Below are 13,674 nucleotides of genomic sequence, written 5' to 3'. Positions count from 1 at the left end.
GATTCCTATCTGGCTATGAGCACCAGATAGCAATTCTAGGTATTGTGACAAAACTAAAAAAAGGGGGGGGGTCTTTGAAAGTGATAAGTGGAATCAGTGAATCAGATAAGTGAATGAGGAAGGCTGGAAGACTAGACTTGGAAAATAGGCAGAAGAGGGGCGCCTGGGTGGCTCTGTCTGTTCAGGGACTGCCTTTGGCTCATGTTATGATCTGCAGGTCCTGGGATTGAGCCCTGTATAGAGCCCCACATCTGGCTCCCTACTTGGCAGGGAGTCTGCTTCTTCCTCTCCCTCTGCCCAACCTCCCCCCCCCCATTTTCTCTCCCCCTCTCTCTCAAATAGATAAATAAAAAAAAATCTTTTAAAAAAGCAGGCAGAAAATAAGGAGGTTCTCATAAAATAGATAGAAATCTGGCCAGGAAGTCATTGTCATTATGCTGACCATTGCTGGAACCAGAGGGTCCCACAGACAGCCTCACTGGGAGCCTTCACTTGGGTCCTTCACTAAGGGTCACTGCAGATGAATTCTAAGCTAAGAACAGTCATCCACTTGGCTAAGCCTGCCACAAGTTCCACCCTGACTTTATGAGGATGGGAAGGCAAGAGATACTGAGGGGCTACTGAACCTTACTCAGATTACAGTCGAGAGCAGTTTCTTTCACACAGGGAAAGAGTTTGGAGCTGAAACAGAGGAAGAAGTGACTGCCTTTTACTCAGGGAGATACAATTGCCTGAATAAAAGCATAAATTAGACTTTTTTCAACACAGGAGACTTTTCCACAATTCGTCCCTTGCTTACGTCAGGCTTCCCTCTCTTGATGGGACCCCCCACCCTGAATCCACAGGCCCTCTGCTATAGTCTCACCCAGACTTGCAGTTTTCTGAATTTACTGTTCTATCTTCATTCCAAGCCTTGCTGGTGATGCTTCCTCCACCAGAAATCCTCTTACCACCCATCTGTCAGTGGAACACACTCAAATGCAGCATTATTTCCTCAACAGGGTTTTCAATACTTTGATTCTACAGCTGTAGAAATAAGCACATGCACCTGTAAGAAACTACTGTACCCAACGTGCACTAAGTTCCAACTAAAACAATGTATAGTTGTTTCTATGTCTGTCTTCTAGGATATGAACTCTTTAATGCCAGGCAAGTTGTTGTTGTTGTTTTTCCCTCACTTTTTCATTGACTAGCATTGTGCTGGCCCACATAGATGTTCAATAGATGTTTATGTGATGAGAAATAAGGATTAATTTGGTCAGGCTCTCATAACCCTTTTAGTCAACCTTTAACTCCTTACAAAATAATTTTAAGTTACCTTCCCCTTTGAATTTTAAACATCTAACTCTTAACTCTCTTCTCCATTGTGAGAATTGGTTATGAAAAAAATATTCACTGTTATTAATAATTACTATATTTATCCTTTATTTCAATAGGAATTCAGTTCTGGTGACTAGAACTACTCTTGGGCTTGGATATTCCAATTAATTTCTTTCTTTCTTTTTAATATTTTATTTATTAGAGTGTGGTGAGGGGCAAAGGGAGAAGCAGGCTCCCTGCTGGGTAGGGAGCAGGACATGGGGTTCGATCCTGGAACTCCAGGATCATGACCTGAGCCAAAGGCAGACGCTTAACTGACTGAGCCACCCAGGCACCCCTAATTAATTACTTTCCTATAGATAACTTTTTCCTTTTTTTTCCCAAATACTTCTACTTCTTAAAAACTTAAAAATAAAAATCACCTCTAAATAGAGACTTTTTGCATTTCCCTTGAAATTTAAAATATATTAGAGCAAAATAGTTTTAAGTAAAAACACTGCTGTAGTAATTTCCTCACCGGAGGGTAAATTAATTATTTTTTACAGGACAGCTAAAGATAATATGTAATTGAATGCTTACCACTGACTTTACACAAGGGATTTCAGTGGGAGCTGAAGTATCCTGGTTAGGCAGGCTTCAGGGTCAGAGGCCCAACTGGATGTTACTTTGGGTAATTCGCCTAAACTTCTTCACTAGTAACATGGAGGCAATGATGACACTCACCTCATTGGTTGTTCGGAAGGTTGGGTATAATTTATGTGTAAAACATTTAGAACATAGGCAATCATCAAAGGTTAGCTTTTAACATGTCACTTCCATCCAAAGGAATAAGAGAGTTGGAATGCCAGAAGGAAACAGTCTAACTGATGTTAGAAAACCTGGTTCCTGAAATGTGCCTCACACCCATCTTAATGATTTCAGAAAACTGATGTCCCGTTTGTTTCTTCACCTAGACTTCAAGTGTGGATGATTGTGTTAATTGTTCATAAAGACCTCTCTCATATTTTATTGATATTTTGCATGTTCTCCCATTCACCTTTCTTGTGTCTCTCCTCATGAACAATACCTTTAATGTAATAATGTACACTGTTGTGTTTGTATTTGTTCTGTAAAAAGTGTATTTTTTGTAATGAATGCATTTTTCATTTATATAAATATTGGTTATGTGTTATTATTTCTTTTTTTTTAAACAGCAATTATTTTTATGATTCAGCCTTGTAATGTGTACATCTTGTCACTATTTCTAATTGAGACCCTGACTTTTTCTATAGGAGATATTCTTTGAGAAACAACTTAAATAATGTATAACAGTGTTCTTTTCGTTTTCTCGTTGGAACAGTCATCCGTGTTCCTGGCCAAAGATGACATCCATATTTTCCATACTCATAGTTTTGGATAAGATGCAATTTTTTTCTATTAAAACGATGCCAGTTCTGATTGAAGCTTAAGAAAGAAGTTACCCAAGAAACCATAAAGAAAAACTGTATGGTGCTGTTGTACGGCCACGAGAGCCACAGGAGTGAGGTGCTGTCACACAAACCTACTTTTCTTGTGTGTAACTCTTGAATAAACCAAAACAAAACAAAAAATGTTATTCTATGGTTGGTGCCAGTGTAGTAATGGGGATTCCAGAAGCAACTGTGAATTTCATTTATTGAATCTGAACAAATAAACTGCAAAGATGGTAATATAGCCAACCTTTCTCCATCCTCTATCCACTAAATTAGAGAAGCAGAAATAAAGCTATTGCCTTGTGAAGGCCTCAGTCTGGTGCCTATTGTTCCCTAGCCAATGTGTTTAAAAAGACATTTGTTAGTAGTAAGAAGGAAAACTTATCAACTTTTTTTTTTTTTGCATGAAAGAATATCTCATCACTAATTTTTACCTCTCAGGATCAAACTGGTTCTTACAATTTTGTATATAGTGTAATTTGGTTTTTCTTCCCGGTAAAAATACGAAGGAAGCAGTATTTAAATGAACAAAAGAAAAAAAAAAACAGGAAAAAAAGAAACTGATTCACAATTTAACAAAGAAAAGAAAAAATTTAATTTATTTATATATTTTAATTCCAATTACTTATCAATGTCAAGGCTTCAGAAAGTTCAAGGAGGATAAAGCTTTTGAGATGGGCATTGTCTTTGATCACTTACTTTGCTTGTGACTAATTTTAGAATTTAGCAATGACGGATGCCCTTAATATACGCTGTTATTTGGTGAAGAAAAACAATGAAAGAAATTTGGATAGAAGGAATATTGGGGAAAGTCTTTGATTATGTGGCCACTGGAACCTGTTTTTAAACAGAGAAATGTCACAAATATTTCAGTTCTAGATCGATATAAACTCAAGTTTGTAGTGATTCAGAAATAGCCGTGATTTACCCTAGTAAGTGCTGTAAAAGATACAAGCGATACGGAAGAGATCGTCTGCCCCATCCACCCGCCAGTTATGCAGCCTGCCGGACTAACTCATTGTAGCGAGCCCCTTCGAAGTCCTTTGTTTTTAAGGCTATTATGAAATAATTATACGCATAAAGTACAAAATATATGCTAAGGTGTTAGAAGAACTTGGAAATACATCCTCTTTGAGACAATCCTTACATTTCGTGACCGAAATGTCACACAACCAAACTTTTCCCCAAATCTAATTCAAATAGCGGTGTTTTCTTATACTTGACTTTTATAATAGAAAGATCCCATGGAATGATACCTACTACATTATTTTAACCATGTCTTTTGATTCTCAAGATCTTATTTCTAGAATCCTTAACATGTCAGCGTATGTGTGTGTGTGTGTGTGCACGCGCGTGAATGCTGTTACTAAAGATGAATTTACCTTACAGAACCAGAAGGGAAAGTGCAAATATCAAATTAAAATTGTATGAAAGCTTCCATTTTCCACTTGTGCCTGGGAAACACGATCAGCTGGGCCCCATGAGGTAACGGTATCAAGTGACTATATCTGAAGCCCTTTGAAATAGTCTCTGCACATTGAAATCGAACTCAACACCTTAACAAGAGAGCTGGTAGATATTAGGTTTTCAAAATACCTTTTTCTTTGCCTCTCCAAACTACAAAATAGCGTCCTCACATTTAGCACAAATTTTGCAGTGGACTCAAGCATTTTGTTTATAAAGAGATCTGTATCCAAAATGGTGAGGTTGTTATTATATTCACCTTTTTATATTTTCCGTTATAGTGAAAGTTATTCCTACATCTGCTTGGAATTTGGTGAAAGAGAATTGTTAGAGAGAAAAAAAAAAAATCCCAGAGGAAAACTGAACAAGCACACACACTCTATAGAAAAAAAATTTCTTGTAAAGTAAAGCAATTGGAATCTAAAGTGACTTGGCCAAAGTACTTGCCACTAAGCATTTTTTTTCCCTCTCATGTAGAGAATTGCAGATTTTATTTGAAATATTAGAAATCTAAAAAGAACTGGCCACATAATCCACTATACATTTCACAAATCTCTCCCAAGCCAAACAAATTAATTCCAAATAATATTTTCATCCAAAGGACAATAAATATTTTCACTGTTAAATTCATTTTCAACAGTTCAAAAAGCCTCCAACTTGGCTTCCTAAGTTGACAAGCCACTCTCTACACTCATTTCTAGGATTTTAGCTCAAATCCATAAACTTGATGACAGAATATGTGACGTTCCTGGCTTTTTAAGTTTTTTTTTGATGGTCAACTAATCGCACTGTTTTTAACCTATTCGCTCTATGACAATTAGAGAAAGTGCCCCCAAATCATTTAAAATATACACCTCACCCTTTACTTAGTTCTTACAAGGACAATAATGTAAATTCAGGCTTCAGAAAGAATGTCTTCTGTAAATAATCCAAAAAGATAAAAAGAAGCACATTTTAAGGTGAAAGTTTCTTCAGAACCTTTCAATATCTTCTCAGTACCCTTACCTAAGGGATTCTTAAAATTTAGAATCAGCCAGGAAGCTTGTTGAAATTTCATGTTCCTGGGCCGTAATTTTTGAGCTTCTGACTTGGTAGGTTTGAGACCGAGTCCAGGGGTCCTCACTGTCATCCCGGCTCCCGGGTGATGCTCCTTCAGACTGTCCAACAGCAGGACCCTGAGCAAGTGCGCTCTCTCTGTTTACTTAAATTGTGATTTCTCATCTCCACCATAATCTTTTCCTTGTGCTTCCTGAGAAAACAGGGCCTACAGCAGAGGTCTTCAAAACTGGGTTTTTTAAAAGCTATATTCTAATCTGTCATTAAGGAGTTACTTAAGCTTGAAATGGAGAGAACAGCATAGAATTTCAGTCTGTCACCTCTGAAATATAGCCTTGTTGTCCTTTAAAATTTAGAACTTTCCACAGCCTATGAGGAGGGAGAGAAAAATAGAGAAACCTTAAATTTACACTCTGCCAGTTGGCTGCTATGCCAGTGTGGGGACGGTAACAAAAAACCTGCATCGTTTTCTTTCCATTTTCAGCAGATGGAATCAATCATAACAATCCATTTGAAAAGCCCCTTGGGCTGGGTGGAGCGAGCCACGGAGAAGCTCCCCTCCCAGGGTTGCCAGGATTCCTATTTGTAGGTATTGCCTCTAGCTCTCGGGAAACTTCGAGACATCACTGCAAAAGGCATTCATTAGTCTTCACCGTTAATTCCTTTTGCTCATTTCTTTGTTATCGTGAGCTTATTCCCTGGGCATAAAGAGAGGAAACTTTACTCTTTTTCCAACTGGTCTAGCACCGCAGATGCCCGGGCACACTTAGCAGATGTCGGCTGCAGGTGGGAAGCTACTTTGGGTCCCCCAAGCCTAGCACACTCCTTGGCAAAAGCATTATCCTCAGTCATCGTTCGAATAAATGGAGAGAAACACCTCTTCCAAAGAACTCATTCTAAACGTCTGGACAAGCGGTTGTGCAAACAAGCTTAGCACAAGGTACAGTGGGGTGTATGGCAGGAGGCCATGGTCAGGGTCAAGGGGCTCAGATGAAGGAAAGGAAGGAAGAAAAGGAGAAATAGAGAAGGAGAGAGGGAGGGAAGGAAGAAGGTCAGAGAAAGAGAGTGTAGTTTGATTTTATGATGGGTGGACAGTAACAGATTTACAGAAAAAGGGACATTTAAGGCCCCCCCGAAAGCCTTCTGACATGGGGGTGTGAAAGCGGGCTGTACTGAGTAGTGAGCGTTGAGACTGAGTCTTAAAAAGGGTGCTGTTAGAGTTATTGCTGATGAACACCTCACCACACACTGTATACGGTTAGTCCATATTTAGCCAAGTAGAAGTTCTTTAGGGCATGAAATATGGTTTAGAAGGAGCCAGAAAACATTCAACAAAACAGCTTGCATTGAGCACCTCGGGAGTTTATTGTAAAAGACAAAATTCCCTTTCTTCTTTAACATTTTGGAATAAATGATGATAAAAACTCAAATTTCTTAGCTGTGGCAGGTTTGGTTTTTTGTTGTTGTTGTTGTTTTCTCAGAATATGATGCTTGAAGTTTTTCCTCATCAGTTCTATCACTCTTGACTTAAAATGTGTGATCTCTACAGTACGTGACAGCGGGAAGAAGGGCATCATGTTTTACTACTTCAGTTGATGATTCCATGTACTTTTGATATTTCTATCAAATCTCTTTAAGTGATATTATCTCCCTTCTGAGAAGATTCTACGAGGATGAGTTCCACGGGCAGATGGGGGGGGGTCCGAGGTTGAGGAAGGGGAGCGGTGCTAAGAAATCATAGATTTCAGTGCAGAAGGAGTAAACCAATAAGAAATGCCCCTCAGATCAGAGAGAGTGTGTAAGAAACCATGGGCCCCTTTAACATCTACCTGTTTCTCTCATATTTTGCCTATATAATCACTTAAGACACTAAGTCACAAAGTTTTCTTTACTGTCTAGTCAAAAACATAAAAAGCCAACCAAGGCTAATCTCTGGCAAGGAAGGCTTTTAGAAGAGCGTTTGAAGAATTTACATGTTTCTACTCCTCACTTATTTAGCATTCAGGGAAGGGACACGTATCCTGGTAAAACTGGCACATATGTCACAATGAACTGATCCTTTGTGGTTTCTGTAAGAAAGGAAAAAGGCATTACAGAAAAGCTCCCCCCAAAAAAGAAAAAAGTTTTTGTGCTATCTTTTAGAATTTGTGCATATTTAATTTACACTAATAATGAACTTATTTTATTTCTCTGGATGGAAAATGCCGTATAATTTTTTTCATAATGTAAGAAAACCTGATGGATTGCATGTGGAATAAGAAATCTAGCCTCCATCAAGTTATTTCTATTTATTGTAATTTTTGGACATCTGTTTTTTCTCTTAGCTTTTCAATTTCCCGTACCCAAGGAGAAAAGGATCTTGAGTGATGGCCAAGAGCTCACCATGTCTCTATAGTGTCCTGCATTCCACTCCTCTTCTCCACCCCAGGCATCTGGAGAATAAATGCACAGAAGTCAAGGCCATACGAACAATTTCTTTGAGACATGGTTTTCCTCCTATGACAATTCCAGTCCACATGGAAGACACCCTTTTTCCCAGATCAGAGTCAGGCGTCAGAGGCCAGCAGCACTGAAGGCAGCCTGAAATTTTCTTAAGCCCACATCCAAATCTTATTCTTTTTTCTATTCTATGTTACTAGAAAAGTGAAAATAGTGATACCTAGGCTTGTGATTGGCAGGGAAAATTTCATTCTGTGTTGGCCTATGAATCGGTCAACTAGTAAAAAGGTAGACTAACAAGTGAAAGTGGCCTTGTGGAAAAGAAAGAGAAAAATAGACAGAGAGAGGAAGAAAAAGAGAAAGAAAGGTGAGTTTATTAGGACACTCAAAGTCCTAAGTGATAGAGAGAAACCATCCCCAACAATCCAGTCTCATAAGCACCTGCCCATCCAGCAAATATTTATTAAATTACTAGTATGTTCCAGGAGCTACTCAAGGCCCTGGAGATAGAGAATTGGACATGAGAGACTAAAATACCTGCCTCCGTGAAACTTCTATTCTATTAAGGATAAAACACTAAGAGAATGTAAATAAATAGAATATATATATATATATGTATATATGTTAGGTAAAGACAACTGGGGAGGGGAATGGGAAAGGATGTGTGAAAAGTTTAAAAAATCAGTTAAAGGAGGGATTCGGAGTCCAAGATGGCGGAGGAGTAGGAGACCTCAGTTTCGTCTGGTCCCTGCAATTCAGCAGATAGCTATCATATCATTCTGAACACCTGAGAACTTAACTAGAGATCTAAGAATAGCTGCAACTCTACAAATAGAAAAGTGACCACTTGCTGCAGGGTAGGAAGTGCAGAGAAGTGAATCTGAGGCGATATATGGGAAGATAATGGTGGGGTAGAGGGAGCCTCTGTAAGTGGCTACTGGAAAGTGACACAGCGGCAGAGTACAAAATCAGAACTTTCAGAAGTCAGCTCTGGGGAGGGATGGCCCTGCCTGAAAGGTGCTCAGGTGGTGAAGCTGGGCAGAATCCTGGGTGGGACAGTGTGTTTCAGGATCCTCGGGGTCACAGCAAGACCGGGGGTGCCTGAGTGTGGCAGAGCTCCCGAGCATCGGAGCAGGGAAGCCGCTGCATCCACGAGCCCAGGAGGGGCTTTCAACTCGGGGTTGCCATATACCATGAACCGAGGTGTGGTCAGGCAACCACTTTCTGAGCAGGGGCCCAGCAAGTGGCAGAACCCACAAGACACCCCCCCCCCTTGCTCCCCTGGGAGGAGTGGTGCAGCTGCGCACTACAGGAGTCTGCAGGGTTTGGAGACTCGAAGTGGGGTCCCGTGCCTGAGATAGAAACAGTCACACACAGGCTGGGTGAGCATCGAGTGCAGATGGAGACCAGGGAGACAGGAGTGATGGACTGCTTTTCCCTGAGGGTGCGTTGAGAAGTGAGGCCCCGAGCTTTCAGCTCTGGGGCTGGAGATTGGGAGGCCACCATTTTCATTGTCATTCTCTAAAGCTGCACGGAAGGCCTTTAGGGAACAAAAGCCACACAGAGCAATCCGGAGCTGCTTACTTAGCCCGGCCCCTGGCAAGGGCGGTGCAGTTCCGCCTGAGGCGGACACCTGAGAATCCACGCAACAGGCCCCTCCCCCAGAAGATCAGCAAGAACATCCAGGCTAAGATCAAGTTCGTCGATCAATGAGAACTGCAAAACTCCAGCCCAAGGGGAAAACAGCATATAGAATACATGTTCTTTCCCCCATGATTCTTTAGTCTTTCCATTCCATTTTTTTTCTCTTTCCTTTTTCAACCAATTTCTTATTTAAATATTTTAAATATTTTTCTTCTAAATTTTTTTTAAAATTTTCATCTTTACAGTTATATTCTATCCTTTTAATTTTATTTTTGTATATATATATATAAGTTTTTTTTTTTTCTTTACAATTTTGAGATGTAGTCTCTTTTAACAAACCAACCAAAATACACTCTGGATATAATGTATTGCTCTGTTCTATTCACTTACCTGTTTATATTCCTTCTATTTTTTCCTCTTTTTTTGGTCTCCTAATTTTCATTTTTACAGTTACATTCTATCTTTTTATTTAATTTTAGTTTTGTACATATATAAGTTTTTATTTCTTTCAATTTTGGAATCTAGTTTTCCAACAAACAGACCAAAATATACATAGGATCTAGTGTATTGCTCTGTTCTGTTCACCTATCTGATTATATTCTTTCTCTTTTTTTCAATTTTTTCTTTTTTTTTTTTTTTTTTTTTTGGTTTCAGCTCTCTTCTGATTTGTTTAGTGTATATTTCTCTGCGGTCATTTTTGCCATTTTAGTATTTTGTTCTCTCATTGATCTATTCTTCTCTAGGCAGAATGACAAGAAGGAAAGACTGAAGTTAAAAAAAGAGAACAAGAGTCAGTACTGACTGCTAGGGACCTAATAAGCATGGACATAAGTAGGATGTCAGATTGGAACTAGAGTTCAGAATAACTATTATAAAGATACCAGCTAGGCTTGAAAAAAGCATAGAAGACACTAGAGAATTAAACTTGAAAATTAAAACAACAAAAAACTAACCAAGTTGAAATCAAAAGGCTATTAATGAGATGCAGTAAAAAATGGAGGCTCTAAATGCTAGGATAAATGAGGCAGAAGAGAGAATTAGTGATTTAGAAGACAAAATGGCAGAGAATAAAGAAGCCGAGAAAAAGAGAGATAAACAATTACTGGATCATGAGGGGAGAATTTGAGAGATAAGCGATACCATAAAGTGAAAAAATATTAGAATAATTGGGATCCCCAAAAAAAGAGGAAAGAGAGAGAGAGAGAGGAAGAAGGTATATTTGAACAAATCATAGTGGAGAACTTCCGTAATCTGGGGAAGAAACCAGGCATTCAAGTCCAGGAGGCAAAGAGAACCCCCCTCAAAATCAATAAAAATAGGTCAACACCCCAAAATATAATAGTGAAACTTACAAATCTCAGAGACAAAGAGAAATTCCTGAAAGCAGCTTGGGACAAGAGGTCTATAAACTACAAGGGTAGAAACATTAGGCTGGCAGCAGATCTATCCACAAAGACCTGGCAGGCCAGAAAAGACTGGCATGATATACTAAGGGTCCAAAATGAGAAAAATATATAGCCAAGAATACTTTATCCAGCTAGGATGTCATTCAAAATAGGAGAGATAAAAAGCTTTCAGGACAAGCAGAAACTTAAAGAATTTGTGATCAACCAGCCCTACAAGAAATATTGAAAGAGATCTTTAATCAAAGAGAGAGCCCAAAAGTAACAGACCAGAAAGGAACAGAAACAATATACAGAAACAGTTACTTCACAGGTAATACAATGACACTAAATTCATATCTTTCAATAGTTACTCTGAATGTGAATGGACTAGATGCTCCAATAATTTAAAAAAAAAAAAAGAGTATCAGATTGGATAAAAATGCAAGACCCAGTGATATGCTGTCTGCAGGAGACTCAATTTAGACCCAAAGACACCTCCAGATTGAAAGTGAGGGGGTGGAAAACCATTTATCATGCTAATGGATGTCAAAAGAAAGCTGGGTGGCAATCCTTATACCAGACAAATTAAGATTTTAAACCAAAGACTGTGCTGAGGAAGGACACTATATCATACTTAAAAGGTCTATCCAACAAGAAGATCTAATAATTGTAAATGTTTATGCCTCTAACATGTGAGCAGACAATTATATAAGCCAATTAATAAAAAAATTAAAGAAACACATTGATAATAATACAATAATAGTAGGGGACTTTAACACCCCACTTACTACAATGGACAGATCATCTAAGCAGAAGATCAAAAGGAAACAAGGTCTTTGAATAACACACTGGACCAGATGGACTTCACAGATATATTCAGAGCATTCCATCCTAAAGCAACAGAATACACATTCTTCTCAAGTGCACATGGAACATTCTCCAGAATAGATCACATTCTGGCTCACAAATCAGGTCTCAACCAGTACCTAAAGATTGGGATCATTCCCTGCATATTTTCAGACCACAGTGCTTTGAAACTGGAACTCAATCACAAAAGGAAATATGGAAATATTTCAAATACATGGAGGTTAAAGAGCATCCTACCAAAGAATGAATGGGTCAACCAGAAAATTAAAAAAGAATTTAAAAAATTCATGGAAACAAATGAAAATGAAAACACGACTGTTCAAAACCCTTGGGATGCAGCAAAGGTGGTCCTAAGAGGGAGGTCTATAGCAATACAAGCCTTTCTCAAGAAACAAAAATTCAATTATTTATTTCATCAATATGTTTATGTCTGTTGCCACAACTTAGGTTATGTACGGTCCTCAGTGAGGAAGAAAGAGAAGAAAAAGGAGAAGAAAAAAGAGGAGGAATAATTCGGAGCGGGGGGGGGGGGGGGGGGGACAGGAAGGAAGCCATCACCAAAGCTTACATTCCAGATGAATAATCAAACCTTCCAGCTTTGTCCTCACTCTAAACCTGAGATGAAAAAGGTATGAGTGAGAGAGAATTCTTTTATCCTAAGGTAAGTATTCCCATCCTCTCAGGGAGGGAGATCTTGGACTCATGCTATTGGAATTTGCGTATCGAATGCTTCAGCTCAGCAAGTGCTGGACGGGTTTACTTGAGAAACAAAGAACCATTTTACTTCTACAGTAAAAGAATTATTTGGAACCTGGCAGATTGCTCCCTGATACCTCATCTCTGAAGAGAGAATTAGATACACTTTAGAAAAAGTACAAAACTGAAAGTCTACTCCGGTACTAAGAGTAAGGCGTCTATCATGGTTACAAATAGCACCGAAGTGTATCTCCAATTGCTTTTTCAAGGTCTAAGTGAAATCTAAGACTACTTTTTTCTTATGCCTGGGGAAGGATAAAGAAAGCCTACAGATAAAGGCAAACTCCTAATGGTTGTCCTGTTTGAAATTGAGAATATTTAAAAATATAGCTATTGTTAAAAGATAAGCTAAAATTGCTCTAGAATTGCTTTCTGGCATTTGTTAACTTACTTTTAGGCGTATTTTTTTTAAGCTATTACCTTTTTAACTTAATAACTCAAATAGTGGATTGAGACAAATAGGACACAATAAAAAGGTTTTTTTGGGAAAGAAAGTACAACCTTAGAAATAGCTGAGACAGCACTAGTTAATGGTCAGGGAAACTCCAAACTGAGCAAAGCAAGAATGGCAATGAAATTCGTCATCAACTGGGAGTTAGAAGTGGTTATCAAGCGACTTTTCCTGAAGGCCATTTAATGTTTATCTGGAAAATAACTTCAGTGGGTATGTTAGCTTCTGACCGTGTGGTCATTTATTTACATCGATGGCAGTCTTCCCTGCTAAATAGATGGATGTCTACTTACAAGGCACGGTCTCTCACTGAGATGATCTAAATTAGGATATCTAAGCCATGACCAAAAAGCTTAGCAAATGGCATTTGATTTCCTGTTTTTGTAATAAAAAAAAAAAAGCCCTGCTTAGAGCAAATCTTGGTTCAGAATTGAACAACTTCTTGACATTTTCAAGGCTAAGGCATTTGACCACCTCTTTATACTCCCTAATAGCCATGAAGTTTCATACTTGTAATTTCCATCTTAGACAAATAAAGGTCATTGTTTTCTTAGACCAATAAAAGTTTAATAATAAATCTAGAATGAAGATGGTTGTATTCAAGACTAAGGGCCATTTAAAAAAAAATAAAAAAGTGAAATGAAACCTTTATCCCAGAATTTTTCTGTGAAAATGCCAAGCAATAGAAATGGGAAGCCAGATGGAATTTTTTTTTTTTTTCCAGTGAGTTGACAAATCTAAAAAGTGACTGCAGAATCTTGGAAACGTTAGTCCAACTAACCAAAGAGAAGAAAAGCCATGTTCCTATCAACAAAATGCTCAGGTGCCCTAGGAATGGCTC

Source organism: Ursus americanus, chromosome 17 (genome assembly GCF_024610735.1).
Source record: "Ursus americanus isolate L20-20 chromosome 17, mUrsAme1.1.p, whole genome shotgun sequence".
NCBI classification, from domain to species: Eukaryota; Metazoa; Chordata; class Mammalia; order Carnivora; family Ursidae; genus Ursus; species Ursus americanus.
The sequence above is the reverse complement of the archived record's forward strand: the minus strand, read 5'-3'. Positions refer to the sequence as shown.